Genomic DNA, 19,095 nt, shown 5'->3' with positions numbered 1-19,095 from the left:
AATTGCTTTACAATGGTGTGTTAGTTTCTGCTGTATAACAAAGTGAATCAGTTATACATATGCATATGTTCCCATATCTCTTCCCTCTTGCGTCTCCCTCCCTCCCACCCTCCCTATCCCACCCCTCCACGCGGTCACAAAGCACCGAGCTGATCTCCCTGTGCTATGCAGCTGCTTCCCACTAGCTATCTACCTTACGTTTGGTAGTGTATATATGTCCATGCCTCTCTCTCACTTTGTCACAGCTCACCCTTTCACTGTCTTTTGAGAAGCTGTCATTGACTTTTCTTACGTCTTTTGGGGGCTTCTATTCCTCCAGTTGAGTCGTTTCCAGCTCTCTCATTATTGGAAAAAAATTCACTCCCTAAAGCCTGCCAGAAAGGACATTTTCGAAACAAGTGTTAGGTTTCTAATTGATCAGGGATGCGCGACCTGACCAGGCTGCTCAGGTGTTCCTGCTGGTCGAGGGCCTCCGGCCATTTGTTTACGCCAACGGGCACTTACTTAGTTTGTTAAAGGTTCTGTTATTGGCCATACAGGGCATGATGAAGAGATGGCCATGCAATCCAGAGAAGCATTCAGTTCAACTCTGCTGAGATTTTCTGAGTGCTTTGTGTGGACCCGTCTAGGAATATGAGTAAACCTGGGAGCTGTCTGCACCAAGAGATCACGGAGAACTTCACCTTCCTGTGTTCAGTCAAGAAAGCAGACGTCCAAACACAGGAAGCATTTGCCCAAGGTTCACAGTGAGGACAGAACCAGAACCAAACCCACTTCTTGGACCCCAGCCCAAGGCGCTGTGCAGTCAGACCCACACAGGCCAGACCTGAGGCATGGCCCCTGTGACGGCCACCAGCTCCCGGCTCTGTCTTTCTCCTCAGTCTTGGCAGCCCCTTGGTTCTCTGGTCCAGGCCCTTCCTCCTCCATCACCAGCTGCACCTGCTTCATGTCCCCCCAGGGCCACACCCCAGGACAGGAGCCCACTTTCCTCCGGGACCTTCGTACTTTTGCTGTAAAGCTTGACACAGACACCCCGTCATGGAAATCAGAGGGACATGGAGAGCAAAGTGAGCATTCAGACAAGTTCATCTTGTCTCTCCCAGCCACCCACCGTGCCCAGCGGCCACCAGTCCAGCCCAGCGGGTGCGAGGGGCCTCGGGAAGGATCCTGAGGCTGCAGGTCAGAAACGCGGGAGAACTGAGCATGATTCGGGGATGGAGGGAGCAGGACCTGGAAATGGGTCAAAGACAGAAAGCAGGGGTGAGCGGGCCCTGAGCAGAGGCAACGCTCCAGCCTCAGGGACACAGGCTCCTCACGAATCACCTGACACTGTGGAGTCTCCCTCGGGAAACACACACATGCATGGAAACTTCCGGATATCATTTCTGGAGTTTCTTGATGCCCAGAAGAACTCCCTGGACCTCAAACTAATAAGCCCTGAAGAGCTGGCTCTTCTGAACAAACTCAGGAACCAGTTAGGTAAGCAGTGACTCCGCTGCAGGCTCCGTCCACGCCTGTCCTCCCTGCTCCTGGAAGCCGCTTTCAGGAAGTAACATCGGTGTCACCCCTGCCTCACCCACCCCCGATCCTCTCTAGCCCAGGAGAAAATTCTCCTCCTCCTGAAGACTCCGGTGGTCCATCCTCTGCATGACAGCCCTTCCACTCTTCAAGGGCATTAGTCATGTCACCGGGTTGTCACTCCGGTTAGATCCCTGGTTCCGTTTACCTGGGCCTCTTCCCTAGGAAACAGTGAGTCCCTGGACAGGGGAGGACCGTGCCCTGCTCCCCTGGGCTCCGCTGCGGCTGCCAAGGGCTGGCAGCGAGATGCTGGTCATACTGATTGTGAGAAAGGATGCCAAGATGGCTCGGGCACAGATTCTGACTGCTTCGTATTCTCCCAGGTGATGAAAACCTCAGAACTCAGAGCTAAAGTTATATTATACGCAAAGCCATGTTAAGAAAACACAGCATTGCACGGTCTAGAGTCCTCTTGTGCAATTATCTCTGTGCAAGGTACCCCCACGCTCCAAAACTGCACTAGAATTCTTACTTACTCTGAAAGCCAACTGTATTTGCTTCCCACGGTAAAGGTTTTACAGTGGCCTTTGGCAAAAAGCAACTTGATTCTACCAGACCCAAGCCATAGGCATACGCTGCCTTGTTTAAGTTAATGTCTCCTACCTGGGAGGGAAGACAAACATGGAGGGGGAGATGGGGGGGGAGAGGGATGAGGCCCCAAAAGGCACTGAGAAAAGCTGAGGGTGAGGGAGGGATCGGGGGAGGTGGGGCTGTGCCTGGAGCACAGCTGTTTAACGTGCAGAATTGAAATGGGTCCTTGTCAGGTAGAACTGCTTCCCAGGTGGTCACAAACGTGATGAGATTCGAGAAGTAGACGCAGACATTCAATAACCAATTTCACTGAGGGTTTCATCAAACATCTCAAAATCCAGAAGAAGAGGACATCTCAGCTGTGGCGGGAATGGCCTTCAGCACTGAGGGAAACGAGGCACACTCGGGGTGCACATTTGACGTGCTGAGCCCCGGGTTCACCTCCAAGGGTGGGGCTGTGGGACCAGGGTCTAAGCCTGCTAAGGGACTCGAGCTGGGTGACAGGAGGGAGGGGCTCTGGCCCTGTGGCCTGGCCCGTGGGGAGCAGCCCCTGCTCGGAGCCATCGATGGGATTCAGGATTGCAGAAGGGGAGGTAGGAGCTGCCCGAGGTGTGTCTATGATCCTGTGTAGGGACAGTCTGATCTCCATCTGGGACAGAGTCAAGTCAGGCTGTGTTAGTTCCACGGACAAAGGCATCTCTTGAGCCAGTGATGCAGTGAAAAAGCCAGTCAGACTGCTTCCCTCCGCCGTTCAAAAGCATCCCTGGTCTCCAGCTCACTCAGAACACTCCCTACCACTGTGAGTCCTCACCGGGAGCACATCCTCCTTCAAGGAGGCCTCATCCGATCCCTCTGACACCATCTTGTAATCGCCCTTCCCTCCCCCTCACCTTGCTCCATCCCGCTAGCCTCCTGGCTCCCACCTCAGGGGCTTTGCATGTGATGCTCCCTCTTCATGAAACACTCCTGTCTCCCAGCGCTGTGTGACTTACACCCACACTTCCTGCAGGGCTCTGCTCCGGACATCACCTTCTCAGGGGGCCTCCTGGACCACCCTGTGCTAAGTTACCCTTTCCTCTCTCTGCTTCATTCTCCCATGGCACTGAACACCAGGAAGTATTCTATACGTTTACCTGTTTATTTGCTTGTTGTCTGTCCCCCTCGCCCCACACCTTACCCGAACAAAGGTTCTACCAGAGCAGGGACCCCCTGTGCCCACCTGCCGTACCCCCAGATATTCGCTGAATGAGTGGACGAAGAAATGAACAAAATATTCCCTCTGCATGACCACATCAGAGGAAGCAGCTGGATCCCCTCTCAACCAGTTTCCCCACGGGGTCTGTGTCAAGGACTTTCCCATTGGTGCCAACAGTCAGTGCCCACCTGAGTTTCCTGGCAAAGCCCCGTGAAGACATTTTCTGCCCAGTCCCCCTCTTTTGTAAGCTCTGTATCCAAATCCATTCAGACCATTAGAAGCAGACACCTGGACCCCACTAAGGTCACGTTTCTCTGAAACTCCTCCAGGCAACCATGATTCAACATCCTGGATCTTTTTACCAAAGCCCGGAGCAAAAAGAGTATTTTGGTTCTCACCGCACTTTTTGTTCTTCATAAACTTCCAGAGGCTTCCAATGCATCGGTTTCCCAAAGTTCCTGTCTGGCTTACCCACTGTGTAATTGCCCTTTTCAATGGTAACAGAGCTTAACTCTACCATATTGATCCAATAGAAGACATTTGGAGTGGGCTTCGCTTCTTTGAGCCTATTGTTACTGTGATGGATGAGGGGGTATGACAACATCAGAAGATTAGATTCCACCTCTTTATGGAAAATTAACTCTGAAACCAAACATCCTAGGATTTCTGCTTCCTGGGGCCATGGTTCCCAATTTGTGGGTGGCAGACCCCTGGGGGAATATCAGAGCTCTGTCCTACTTCAGGGAGCCTTGCAGTCACTGTGGCCACCAGGTGCCACTTGCATACTAAAGAGAAGTCTCATGACTTTTAAACATGTGCCCATGGGCTTTGGGACCAACGAGTTATGACCTCACGTAAGTATTTTTATGAATTTTTCAATCAGCCTGTACCAACCTGCACCCATGAACATGCTAACCTCCCGGGGATCTTTGAAATTTGGAATCTTTGTGGCAACGCAGTATGTTCAAAGTGAGATATTCATCATCAGAAGTTCATGGAGACTGTCAACTGAAAAAAAATGCACAACCTAAAACTTGAAGGTTATGTTATGTTTGCCGAGGACTTAAGCCTGGGAGGCAGGCTCTCAGATTGCTCCAAAGAGGCAAGGGAGGGGCCAGGATATATAGAGTTTTCCTCAACAAAGACCAGGTAGTCGGAACATTAAAAGATTACTGTTAATTAAAGAAAACCAGGGATCTCAAGTCAAGGAATTTAGCATGTTTCTTTGTATGGGAAGATGCAGGAGTCTGGGCTCATTGAAATCAGAAATCATCCGCATCTCAGCTACCTGGGGCAAGCATCCTGTGCTTTCTCATCCTGAGTCCCCTTAGGGCGCCCCGCTGCGGGCAGCTGAAGCCTGCAGCATCCTTTGTTTACTGATACGGCAGGTAACATTTTTCATTCACAAGACAATGAAAGGAAAGTTCAATCACATGCGACTGGGAGACTCAGAGTTGAAGCGAATTTGCTTTTCTCAAGTTTCTCGTCTGGTATTCACCTCACTTCGTGCCTTTCCCCACCTCTCCTGATAGTCCTGCAAAAATACAGCAGAAAACCGCCATCTGTGTTCAAATCGTAATATATCCTTAACGCTAAAGTAAACGGCACGACATCAGACACTTTGCTGCTTGTTTTTAACTAACCGCAAAGCAAATACCTGCGGAAGATTGCCTTCTGCGTGCATGGCAATCACTCCCAGGAACTTCCCTATCTGTCTCGGACTCCCTGCGTTGGCCTCGGAACCAAGCTGCTGCAGATGGGAGGGCAGTCGCGTACTCCACGCTAGGACCTTGATTCCAGAGCGAGCAGAGGTGGCAGAGGTAGGAAGTCCATGCACAGGTAGGTAGGAAGAGGAATAACACGCGGATGTGATCTTAGGGCCTCCCTTTGGCGGTGGCTGTGTAAGTATGACAGGACTGAACACATCTGAAAGAGGCTGGCCACTGAGACTTTACATCGGCTCACTTAAGATCATCGCTAAATTCACGGTAACCCTTGATATCTGAGACCCATGTGCATCAATATGGGCGTCTCCCAGACCTCACCATCCCACCCTCTGTTCGTCGTCTGCCATTCCACACTTGGATTCGGCCTTATATCACCCCATACAACCACTGGGAAACCCAACTAGGGGACGACCATTGGGTCCAGTGCCTTCTCCCCCAGGGGTGAAAAGGAGGACCAATGACTGGAGCAGAGACAACCCATCCCCTCCTTCAATCAGGTCAACCCACTTTCATCTACCAAATTTATTTATTTTGTTATCCATTTATTTAAATTTGTACAAAAGTCCTATCCACTGTTAAGGAGTTTGAAGTCCATGTTCTGGTCTAAAATTTTCAATAATATGTGAACTGCTTTCCCTGAGTCGAAAAGGCATTCATTTTGTGAGTGATTAAAAGGCCAAATATACTCTGATTAGTTCCAAAACTTTGCCTTTGAGAACAAACACATTGAATTCTACAAACGTTGTAGCTTTTTTGAGTAATCGAGACAAGGACATAAGTTCTCCGGCACCATGAAGATGAGGTGGGACAGAGGAAAAGCAGCACAGGTGGTAGAATCAGAATCCCCACTGGCCCCAGGGGACCCAGTCCCTACCCTCTGGCATTATCCATGTGGCCTTGAGCAAGCATCTAACCACTGCAATCTGTGTCTGTCTCTTGGGGGCTACCACCCTCTCCTGTGGAATTTCCTCTTCTCAGCCCCCAGGGCTGCAGCTGCTACTTACCTTCTGATGACTCTTAAATATCCCTCTGTTCCAGAGCCCTACCTACATCCAGCTGCCCTCTCCACACCCCAGAGCTTTCTAGATCTCTAAGTAGACAAATTGAATTATTCCGCATCCCATCTACAGCATACTGTATCCGGACTGGCAGCACCAACACCTCTGCAGTTTCTGCATCTAGAAACCAAGGTCCGCAAGATGAGTGAGGACCGTCCCTTCTGAACACCTTTCAAGCCCGACTTTCCCAGCCACTCCCACGATGGCCTTAATTGACTTATTGCAGCAGTGGCCTAGCTGGTCTCCATCTATCTAAACCCATTTCTTCCAAATACTCCTTTCCTTATTAACAAGGATTCTTCTGAAACACCAGACTGCTAATCTCTCTCTCCTGTTTGAGACACTTCCCTGCTCCTCATTGACTACGGATTCCAGTTACAGCTCCGTAGGGGGCATGACCTGGCCCCTGCACACCCGTCCAGGTCCATCCCAATGCCCGCACCCCACCTTTCACCTGACACTCCAACAATGGAGCACCCTGTTTGCAGGTCAGGCCACTGTGCCCACTGGGTGTTGCTGTCCCCTCTACACAAAATCCCACCCCAACTGTGGCCACCGGAAAGGGACTTTGTTTGTTTTCCCAAGTCCAACCCAAATTTCAAACCCTCAAGGAAGCCTTTCCACAGAAAGAGAGACTCTCAGGAAATTATTGCATTCCTCACTCTGCATTATATATTCTCTCTTCCCAGCACCCAGCACAACACTGAGATGTAGTCGGTGTGCAGTGAACATTCGTGGGGTAAATGACTGGAAATGAAATGACTGCAAATATCCCCAGGTAGTTACAATAGAAAAGTCCTTCTGCTGAAAATATGTGAAGGGAAACTTTGACAGTCCTCAGACCCACTTTGGGAAAGACTTGCTTTATTCAATCATGTTCATGAATGAAACTTTCCTTTAAGAAAATGTTTCAATATCTCAAACTAACTCCATTTTGTAGGCTATCCTTTTTAATGAGGAAAATATAATGGTAACCTTATGGTTTTATCACAAGAGGACTTAACAGTGGGTCTAAAACAGAATTAAATTCTACTAGCTAAAGATGATTTCCTTAGAGAGTTTTGACTTCTTTTGAGAAAAAGTCATTTGGTTACGCTGCTAGGAAAGGAGAATTAAGGCTATTTATCACCCAAAATAAAGACTATTTACCACCCAAAAGGAGAGTGAACTTCTAAGAATCTCTAGCACTGTTTTTTCCCTTTGTTCTTTTAAATTACAAAATATGAATAGAGAGAGGAAAGCCTGGAATTGCAAAATAATTTAGACCAAGCGAAGGTATACAGACTCCAGAGACCCACAACCCAGCTTCCGAGTGGCTCTCAAAGCCTTTTCCCAATTTTTCTTGACACCCCGCCCTACTGGACTGCCCAGGGTCCTTCTTCCAGGGACCTACCCTCTGGAAATTCTAAACCTTCCATAAGGGCAGCTCCTCTTCAACTAATTAGGCTGCTACTGCAAGAGGTCAGTTAAGGCCATCATTGGGAGGGGCTGATTAGACCTGTTTAAATCAAGAATCAGCTGCTGGGTGTGATTAGGAATTTAACAATTTTTCAAAGTTGATGGTGATTTTATAAGCTGGCCAAGGTCATTTTAAATCTAATGAACCTGAGTTCAACCCAAACTTTAAGCGACTGCTCATTCATAGTTTTGATGGGTGTAGGATACGTTTTCCCTCTAACTGCACCGGTTTGCTAAAATAGTCCTGTTGCTAATTTTTCAGTGCTCTCTTGAGTAATGAGATCCTGAGACCCCCTGCCTGTTAGATACACGTAGGAGGCTTTATAACTGTGTTTCATCCTTCGTATGAACTTTTTCATCCCTTTACTATATCTTTTCTGATTGCTTCCTTAGAATCTCCTTTTTTTCATTTTTTCAGTTTTATCCATCATCCATGCATCTCTTTTTTTCTCACAAGATTAAGGTACTTTTTACACTAAAGACTAAGATCTGTCACCAGAGGATCTTGATAAAGATGGGAATGTGGTATCCGGGGATGACATTGATCTGAACAGAGTAAGTCATTTACCATAAAATTCTGAATATGAATCTAGTCCAGGAAAAAGTGAAGCACAGTTGGTATTGCTTTGCCTTTTTTTCCCCATAAAAGATCCGTAGCATCCGTTTTACTGCACGTATCATTTCTCTCCCAAATCGTTGTCAAATGATTTCCCAGCATGGTACTTACCAAGACCTATATCCTGTACCAGGTCCTAGGATGATAAAATAACGGCATGGCATTCCTCTGCTGGGATCAAGACCTATATCCTGTACCAAGTCCTAGGATGATAAAATAACGGCATGGCATTCCTCTGCTGGTCACAGAGGAGGGCTGACCTTGTGCCCGTGACGGCCCTGCACTTGACTTGCGTGACAACTTTATGAGCTTGACAGTTATTCCCATTCTACAGATGGGGAAGCTGGGGGTCGGAATATTTACATAATTTACCCAGAGTCACATGGCTAGTAAAAAGCAATAGATAACTAATGAGAACCTGCTGCATAGCACAGGAAACTCTACTTAATGCTCTGTGGTGACCTAAATGGGAAGGAAATCCAAAAAAGAGGGGGTGTATGTATACATATATCTGATTCACTTCGCTGTACAGCAGAAACTAACACAACATTGTAAAGCAACTATACCCCAATTTAAAAAAAAAAGCAAGGAAGCCAGGATCTAGACACCCACAAGTCTGAGTTAAAACCCAGACAATCACCGTAATATGTGCCTCTAGTTTGCCCTTTCAGCCTCCCAGGAAGCAAGCATGACGTGACCTCTTTACTTCTTCCGTCAGTGTCATCAAAGGATGCTGGAAGTTGCAAGGCTGACTTCTGTAACCTCCATGGGCACAAACTCCTCATGACTGGAGACCCCATGGACCACCTTCTCAATGGACTCTTGAAAAATCTGAGCACGAAATCAGAAAATCATCTCCCAAACCCAGAAAGGACAGACTATCCACCAATTCACCTGAGGGCTGTCAGACTCTAAATTCTAACCTCTGACTCAATTCTGAGTTCCAGTAACTCCCTTGATTCTTCATTAATTGAAAAGACAAAACAAAACAAAAAAACAGACCCGCAGGAAATTAGAATCGTGTAAGGCTTCGAAGACTTGGGAGTGTCTGGACGCTCCTGACACCCTGTTTTTCTTTACATCCCATTTTTAACCATATCTTTAAATATCACTCCATTCAGCTAATAACAGTCACCAGCTGCCCTGCCAGGAGCCTTCACACACACAATAGAGATTTCCACCCATCAATGGCTAGGACACTGGCTGACTCAGCAGGCTCACAGCGAAGGCTTTGCAGGTGGTGATTGACAGAAGGACCAACCTTGCAAAACCGTGATGTTTGAACAGGTGAGAGATTATGCATGCCAGCTTCCAAAGCTGCACCCCTTATGACTTCATCCAAAGAATACAAAACATTAAGAAAACTGTCACCTGCATTTTTATATGTTTAGTTATACGCTTGTCTCCCTCTATTTGGGGAAAAGAAGAAGAAGAAAAAAGAACGTTTCTTGAAATATACAGATGTTCATAGGAAAAAAGGGAGAAAATAAGGGACATTTAGAAGAGTCAACAAATTGACATTTTATTTACATGCTCTGATAGAGGTAGGGTTAGATTGTGACGTTTAAAGAAACTGTTTATGTGCTTGTGTTAATTGACAGGAAGCCACCATACAGCCAGAACCCAAGAGAATTTCTTCTTGAGACAGAAGGTCAGGGCAGGGAAGGAGTTTCTCAGGTGGCTACTTTTTCGATACTATTTTTGAACAAAGAAGACTGGTCTGTTTTGGGGTTCCTCACCTCTGACGGTAATCCTACTAGTCAGACCTACAGCTGTGCTCAACCTCGCACTTTCAGCTAATAGCTGTAGCAGGTATTTCCCTGGGTCAGTAGAGGTTATATTTGTGACCTCTGAGGAAAGGGAGCAAACTTGAACATCCTTCACAGAAACCTCCCCCTTTGTCCACCCTCACTCCCCAGCTTCCTTCTCCTTTTCTCTCTTTATCAGTCCTATGGCTTGTGTGTGCGCATGTGTAATCCATCTACACACAGGTAGAAAGAGTCATCTTTCAGAGACTGGTCAAGCCCCTTGCATCCCCTGGTAAGGTCCTAGCACACTCAACGTTTCCTCTTCAAGCCCACGGTCCTCGTCCACTCAGGCTAACACAACAAAATATCATAAACTGCGGGGCTTACACAACAGATATTTAGTTCTCACAGCTCTGGAAGCTGTAAGTTCAAGATCAGGGTGCCAACACGGTCAGGTTCTGGTGGGAGCCCTCTTCCCAGCCTGCAGACAGCCGCCTTCTTCCTGTGTCCTCACGTGGAGGAGAGAGGGAGCTTCTTCTTATAAAGGCATCAGTTCTCTGGGATCAGGGCTCCATGCTGACTACCTAGTTTAACCTTAATTACCCTCCTTAAAGAGCCTGTCTCCAGCACAGTCGCATGGAGGGGAGATTAGAGCTTCAACATATGAATTTGGGGAGACAATTCAGTCCATAGCACCTACCTAAAACAGCCTCAGGCCTTGAAACTTCTCCTCTGTGAGGCAGACATCATGCTCCCCAAATTCCAGCAGATGGGCGAAGCTTCCCGAAGGGTCCCATTGACACCCCCTCACCTGGCTCCAGGTGTGCAGGAAGCAACCCTCCTGTCCCCCTGGAAGGGGGGATGCTCAGCACGTCGGCAACCCTCCCCAAAGGGGTCCCAGCTCACCCTCTTCCCACCACCTACCTGGTCTCAATTCACATTTGGAGCAGATTTGGGACAGGGGTAATGCTGGGAACGTGGCTTCATCGTCACTCCGTGATCCACTCCACCTTTGGGAGATTGATTGTCTTGTTCAATGCTGAAACGCTGAAGTAGAAAAGTCTCCCTTTAACATCCTGTGATAGTCATGAATGTATAAGTGATAAAAGCAGATTATGAAATAAAATGTATAGCTCCATCTCATTTTTACTTTATGAAAGTAAATATTTATAGAAAACCCCTAAAAGAATAGGTACGAAAATGGTGTGGGAAGTAGAAGTTCTCAGTGATTCATCCTCTTTTTGCTTTTCTGTAAGAAACAATTACTTTTTGCAAGAGACATGTGTTTCCTTTATAATCACAGGAAAATACTGAAAATGTGGTTTTTCAAAAATTGAAAATAAAATGCAGAAAAGACTACAATGCCATTAGGGCTGAACTGCTCAAACTTGAGTCATTTCCTTTAAAAGGAAAATAATTCTCATGGATTCCTATGGTTGACAAATTCTTTCATTATAATGTTTCTTAAATAAATACAAATGTAAAGCTAGTCATAACCCCTTATTCACTTGCAACTGACATTTACAGAGAACATACAAAAAGAAAGACCTAAAGACAAATGCTATTCAGATCAATGGCACTCATTAGATATGACAGATTGCATTATTTTGCTAAAACAAAATTGCTAGTTCTGTGTTGCATAGAAGAATGTATTGGTGGCTTTATGTTGGCTTGTCATTGCCTGGAATGTGTTTTGTTATTTGTCTTGATGGACCATCTTTTGAATCACCAACATTATTATTGTCATAATTTACCCTTTTATTATTTTACATATTCTCTTAGTTATTTTTAACTGCCAATCCATTATGTTGACAGGCCAATCATTTTAAAAGTGTATTCCAAATGCAATGATGGAAAATCAAAGTATGCCATTTAATAAAAACTTCCCCATGGCCCGTCTCCTGCTACATTTACTGCTAACTGACTGTTGCTGTGTTGCTCCACGATGCACAGAAGGTGGGACCTGGGAGTCACAGCCTTGCGAGAGCGGAGTGTTGGGACAGCCACGGCCCCAGGTCTCTTGTCTACTCCAGGAGGTGTGGTGTGAGGTCTCAGTTCAAGCACGTGCTTTTTGTCTAACCTCTGCAAGCCTTAATTGTTCAGTAAAATATGACTGCATATTTGGTTGAGGCAGCAGTATTGCTTTCATATAAAGTATGCCTTTGCTCTCGCTAATCCAGGATGATTACAAAGAGTACCACCCTGCAGTTCTAGGTCTTTTAAGCTACGTCAAATCAAAGTCTTCTGTCCTCAGATAATTTAAGAAAGTGAAGTCTTCATCTGTGAAAATGGTCGTGGTTATACCTGGTTGAGGAATTCAACTTGACACAGTGGCAAACAGGAAAGGATGCTGTCCTGTGACATTAGGTTTATTGTATGAGACCACAGAGCATGACGTGATGGTTAAAGTAAATGCAGGCCTTCAAATAACATGGCAAAGGGTTTTCCAGGTAATCCCAAGTAGGTCTCTACTAATTTCTTAATCATCAAAACAGAAAACAAAACTGTAAAATACTCATGGAGAAATTGCAGACTGCTGTGAAATTTCCACAAAATTTATTTTGTAAGCTACCTAACCCAGTAATATGGCAAGAGTTGGAGTTCTCTGGCTGGTAGATGGGTCACTCCTATCTGTCATCCCATAGTGCCTCTGTCATGACATAAAGTTCCCCCTGTGTCTGTGTCTTTGTGTCCAGATTTCCCTCTTCTCATAAGAATACCAGTCATCCTGGATTTGGGACCCACCCTACTCAGCTGTGACCCCATCTTCACTTGATTATATCAGCAACAACCCTATCTCCAAATAAGGTCACATTCACGGGTTCCGTGCACACATGAATTTTGAAAGGACACTATTAATGCCAGTAAAAATATCAATAAATTTCCTTGAGCAGCTGCTTAATATAGAAGGAATAATTCCATATCTCTTGATTTCCCAAATTTCACATTCCAAGTTGAAAGTTCAAAGAAGCTTCCTGTACTGTCTAAGCGTGGATGTCAACTCTGTTTTCAACTCGTTAAAGAATATATTATAATTGTAAAAGTATGAGTTTTACTAGTGTTTTGCTACTTTGGAGGGAAATAGTGGAAGAACTATCCACTCATTCCTCATCCAATTAGCATATTTTTTTTTGAAAGATACATGATTTGCATATATCTTGGCAGGGGGGAGCGGGCTGGGGGGAGGGGATGGGGGAGTGTCAGTTATTCATAAGGCAAGTCCCTGGTCTTAAAATGCTTATTAATTTTTAATAATATTATGAAGAGCCCCTTACCCAGGCCTGGCTGTCAACTCTGCTACAAGCAGCAATAGCCTTTCCTTACTCCAGGGGAAGGAGTTCCCCTTGATCCTCCTATTTCAGGGCAGCAGGAAATTTTTGCAAAGAAAGCAAGAAAGATAGCGGAGGTGCTTTGTTTGGGGGACTGGTTTGCAAATGGAACCTCTCAAAGCAAACTCTTCTCATGGAAAGTCTAAGGTTTCCCCATGGGACAGAAGCATAAACCTTCTTATTGTCAGACAGATAAAGCAATGGTTTTTCCCACTCAAGAAGGTGTGTCCTTTTTTGCCATGAGAAGACTTTCACCATTGCCTGCAGTAGGTTAGATGAAACTTTGTGAAGAGAGGGGGACAGATCAAAGAGAATGTTTTCCACTTAGGCTGAAAGTTGCATAACATTAAGTAGTGTTTCCAACACTTTATGATGTTTAACTTGTCCGTGCAAACATCCATCACTAGTTACTTAATGTATTTCTTTGATTCACTGGAAAATTTAAATAATTTATTTCCATCGTAGGCAATAATATCCATGAAAAAATCTGGTTTCATGTTGCAGTTATACGGTTTAGTTATGTTTTCCAATTAGATTTTCTTCAGCTCAAATTAAAATAATATATAACTAACAAATAAAAATATTCATGCATCTGTCATGTAAAACCCTTACAAGCATCGTCCATGGAATGCTGCCACACTAAAGAAATACTGACTTAATGTGACCATGATGGTCTTGAGTTCCTGCAATCAGCAATGGTGGCTTTGGACCCAAGAAGATAACACAGGACATAACAAAGGAGAGGGTTGAAGACAGTTCATATGATGGTCAAGCCTGTACAGCTCTGCAGCCCTGCAGCCCTAGCTCTGGTGCCACAGCCCCACTACTGAGCCCAGAGCCTATGCTCTTTAGACCTCAGTTTCCTCACGTACCGGAATAACATCTCCTAATTCACTGCACTATTGCGAGTATTGACATCCACTCATTCACAGACATTCACGGAGCACCTCTCATGGGTCACCAAGCAAGTACCCCATCCATGCAATATGCACCTGTCATCAGTCATCTGCGGGTCCCTTGTTCAGGAAGTCTCTCTATATACTTGTTCATCCATAAGCACAATTTAGTCACTTTCAGTCAACATCCTTATTTCTAATTTTCCATTTAAACAACTACAGAACACATGGACTTGTGTGGGCCCTACTCACAATCAGATGTTAACATTTTTATTTGTTAAACTTCAGTTGATTTACAATATTGTGTGAGTTTCAAGTATACAGCTTCAGATTGTTTCCATTATACGTTATTACAAGATACTGAATATAGTTCCCTGTGCTATAAGTAGATCCTTGATGTTTATCTATTTCACATATAGTGGTGCTTATCTATTAATTCCATATTCCTAATTTATCCCTCCCCATCCCCAGCTGTTAATTTTAATGCAGACTAATTTCTGCCTGCATGGAGCTCCCGATCAATGGGTGGGGGTGGGGGAGAAGAGACAGTAATCAACTAATTTTGCAAGTGTACATAAAATTGTAATCTGGGAAAAGTCCAGGAAGCAGAGAGGGCATCTGAGCATATAACACAAAGACCTTACTTGGGCTAAGAAGTAAATACGATAAGTAAATATTTATAAAGCCCTTTGGAATAGCCCATCGTCCACGTCAAGCTGGTGTTGATAATGAAACGAAAACAGGAGGAGGAGTTCCCAGTCCTTGGTCCAGGCCAGAGACACTTCTAGTGGTCCAAAACAGAATCCCACCCAAGCTAGCTATTTAGAAGTTGACTGTTCATTAAATCACTCCATGAACATGGTCACCTGTAGTACAACTGAGTTTCTGTTAATTATTGTCTTTATTTCTACTTTTCCAATTAAAGAAACATTTTGTGGTATTGTCTATAAGAGAATCCCTGGACAGTGTACACCCTGCAGAGGATTAAGTCACTACACTAATGTTCAGTAAGAGCTGACCTCGTAGAGTAGCTGGGTCACGCTGCAGCAGATGGCATGTTTTCATAAAAACCTAGAGTACATCATTAAGTGCCCAATGGAACGCCATGGAGGTAGTTGGAGATATTCCAAATGACCGCACATTACATGCTCCCACCTCTGCTTTATCTAACTGAGGTTGTAGGGCGATTAATCTGTTAACACAATAGCGATTTAAAATATTTATTTTTACTGTGACATATCATTTATTCAATTTACTTCAAAACATCTCCTGGACTCTTGCATTTTGCTGCTGTAATCATGCAAATGTAAACATGATGGTTGGATGACCTAACTGCTTTGAAGTTTGTAATGTTTTTTAAATTTCCCCTTCTCTTACAAAGGTACAGGAAATGCAGTACTTGTTGAAAGTCACTGTATATGTCCAAAGGGGAATTTAAAACACTTAATGACTTGAGATTTCACTGCTGCTGAGTCCACATTCTTCCCTGTTAGCAGCTGAGCCAAGAAAGGAAATCACAGAGGAATCTTTGATGTCAGAGAAAAGCAACTTGAATGGCAGGGCAGGAGACAATGGGTATAGCTTCCTTAGAAAAGACAGGAGTAACATAAACCAGGACGCAGAGGGTAGCAAGGGAGCCTGGAACTTTGCATGCCAGAATTCTGTTTACTTTATAATAGTATCAAATAAGCATCCTTAATATTAGACACCATGCAATTGCACACTCCTTTTTCCTAGAGTATGTTTAACTCCTTTGAAAATGTATAAGTGAACCAATTTTAACAGGAAAAATCTAAAAACCCAACAATACCTGGTTTTTCAAAAAAATAAAGCAAGAGTTTTGGCTCAATATATTTTCCCTAAGACATTTGACAATATGGTACTTGGGTAGTTTTTCTAGTAATTTTTCCAATGTTCATTATTTGAATGGTGTTGTTAAGCTGACAGATAAAAGTTGTATAATCTGTAGAACTTGTATAAAAGAAACCGGTATGATGAAACTTGAGAACTCCAGGAAGATCTGTCTCTACCTAATCAGCTTTGCCGTGTTCTACTTCATTCATTTATTCAATCATTGAACCAACATTTGAGGAAACAGGTCAGCCACAGATGAGAGTTTGTGGATCACCTGTGCCTTCCTGAAAACTTCCCAGAGCTGCCTCTGCCTGCCCCACTCACCACCACCACCCCTCCCTACATGTGGACTCAGACACCTTTGATGACCTACCAGCGCACAGAAACCTATGAGAAGGGAAATATTCTCAATGGCAAGAGAGGTCGATTGCTGCCTGCGAGAGAAAGAAGTTTTGGAAGTACAAAGGAAAGCCTTCAAAGGAATGCCAACCAAAGCTCTCTGAGCCAACGCACTTGTCAGGTACATAACCTTGCAACCCTGAGCCATGACTGATTTGCGGAAGGACTATTCTGATTGGTAAAGACCAGGTTAAATTAGATGTGTTTGCTGTATGTTCTGATTCATCTGTTATATTTCAAAGTCCCATGGAAGTGTAGAGTGTTTTAAAGTTTTGTTCACAAAAATTTGGTTCAATTATCTGGTCATTTTTCTTAGGTGAAACAATACATTCTCAAGGATGGCAGATAAGTGAGGGGCTGCTGAAGTTTACCCCCAAGAAGTTATCCACTGGGGGTGTTGCCCATCCCTAAAATATGTGTATGGACTGATTAAAACCACGAATAGTGTTCGAGCACCCAGCATATGGAGGGGGATGAGAAGTTCTTTGCAACAAGTGGGATGGCCATTCTGAGTCCCCAAAAGAACCCACAAAGGGAGCATTTCAACACGACCTTGGAGGAGCTATTTGGAGCGAGGGCTTGCCTAGGAGTCCACAAAGTCATCAGGGAATAGGCAAGGGACAGGTCCTTAAAGGAAAGCAAGGAGACTGTTACCACCCGAAGACAGGAAGCAAGCGAAGAGCAGTAGCCCACCACCAACATGATGCAAGGCAGTTTTCTAGAGTATTCTGCCTCTCCCATAAGAATCTCCCATGAGTGTCACACTCGAGCCCAGTGACCTTCCACACAGGGAGAAAGGGGGTCATCTCTGTTGTGCAAAGCACAGGGCAAAAGGGAGGTTGAATCCATATCATTCTTTTCCCGAAAATGAGAACGGCAAATCCCTAGGTCCCAGTGTCCTACAAGAGGGGACGCGGGAGGAGGGGTGCACGCGAAGCATCTGGTTTACAGGAGAAGGTCTTGTAGACACAGACAGCTCAACAGCCCATCCGAATCCATCTTCCCATGGAGAGAAGAAAGGCCCCAGCGCAGGGGACAGGGGACAGAAGAGCACTCTGCAAGCAGCTGGTGTGTCCCAGCTCCCTCCAGGCCTCACACTTGACTGCATAGTCCTCACTGCTCTGTCTAAAGCTCTGACTTACTTTTGAGAAGATAAAAGGCATCAAAAGCCGGGGACTTAAAACATATTTGAAGAGTCACCTTTACCATGTGGCCTTGGGGGTGTTTTGAAACCCTCAGTCGGCTCACTAATTTCAGAGAAAAGGCCCAGGCACAGACACTGAGTTTTCCTTGTTAAGTGGAGCCAGTACCTGAGGACAAGAGCCGGGTGCTTCCTCACCCAAGAATTTGGAAAGAAAGGAAATGCCCTGAGGCTCAAGTCAGGAGCTGATCTGTCACTGAGGACTCTGGGCCCTCATGGGGAGGCCCGTGGCTTCATCCCGTGTGGCTCGTGGTAATCTCAGTGGGGCAGCACCAGGATGGGTCCACAATTAGGAAGGCTGCCTTCAATTCTCAGAGAAACTTTGTGATGACAGAGCTAGCAGGAAGCCAAGACAATGGAGAGACAGACAAGCCCTGATCATATTTATCCCGCAATTTCTAAGAACAAGAGACCCTAAATCTTGGACACAAATATTCTGGCTACTAAAATGATGTTCTCTGTTATAAAGTGGGGAGAGTTTGTCAGCTGTCATCACGTCTGCCCCGATTTTCCTTGAATTAACGTTTACCTGCCCACTTTCCTATCTCCCTTGACTTCCCACGTTTACTAATCCTAAGAAGGGGGTCGTAGTTAGCAGTCTCTGAAAAGGAAATATAGCCTTTCTGATTTATTTCGTTCATTCATACCATCAATATTTATTATAACTTCCCGTATGCCAAACACTGTGCTACAGTTTGATGGCATCGAAATTTGAATCAGGTACAATCCCAGCCCTCAAAGAGGCTCCGTTAGCTTGACTCCATTCTAGAGACTTTTATAAGATCCTGTGACACTACAGTTGTATGGTCAGAAGCACAAAGAGAAGAACCACCTAACTAGTCTGTGGGTTGCTCAGTGGTCTGAGCTAAGGTTGGATTCCTGTAGAAGGTTTTGTCTGGATTAAGTCTTTAACTCAGCCCATCCTTTAATAGGTAAATCATAAAAGAGGGGCAGAGAAAACAGAAGAAAAGGCAGGAAGGTGTGTTATAGCATGGTATGTTTGATAAAACCTCAAGAATTTTGGCATAGAGTTTGAAGTAGTGAATGATGAGAAATGAGGATAATGACACAGGACCCAGGAGCTTGCAGGTGAGAGCTTCTCAATAAAGGCTGAGTGGACTCCAGGGTGGGGTGGGGTCTACGGCAGTAAGCCATGGGAAAGAGATTAATGCATGGCCATTAGGAGCAAAATTTACAACTTTATTGGAAGACTTAAAAGAATCCTCGAATAAAAGGTAGATCTACATGTTTATGAAAAGGAGGGCTTAGTATCACAAATGTGTCATTTTTCCCAAAGTCAATCCCATGCAATTCTAATGAAAGGGATTTTCTTGGTGGGACTGGAGAAATTGATTCTAGAATTCTGTTTTGGTGAATAACTAAGAGAGGAGGTATTATTCCCCTCAAAATTCATGGGTTGGAGCCCTAACCCCCAGTACCTTAGAAAGTGACCATATTTGGAGATGGAGTCTTTATAGAGATAACTAAGTTAAAATGAAGTTATT

This window comes from Aethalodelphis obliquidens, unplaced genomic scaffold, assembly GCF_003676395.1.
Source record: "Aethalodelphis obliquidens isolate GAN/ISIS:26980383/991018 unplaced genomic scaffold, ASM367639v1 scaffold2, whole genome shotgun sequence".
In the NCBI taxonomy this organism is placed as follows: domain Eukaryota; kingdom Metazoa; phylum Chordata; class Mammalia; order Artiodactyla; family Delphinidae; genus Aethalodelphis; species Aethalodelphis obliquidens.
The sequence above is the reverse complement of the archived record's forward strand: the minus strand, read 5'-3'. Positions refer to the sequence as shown.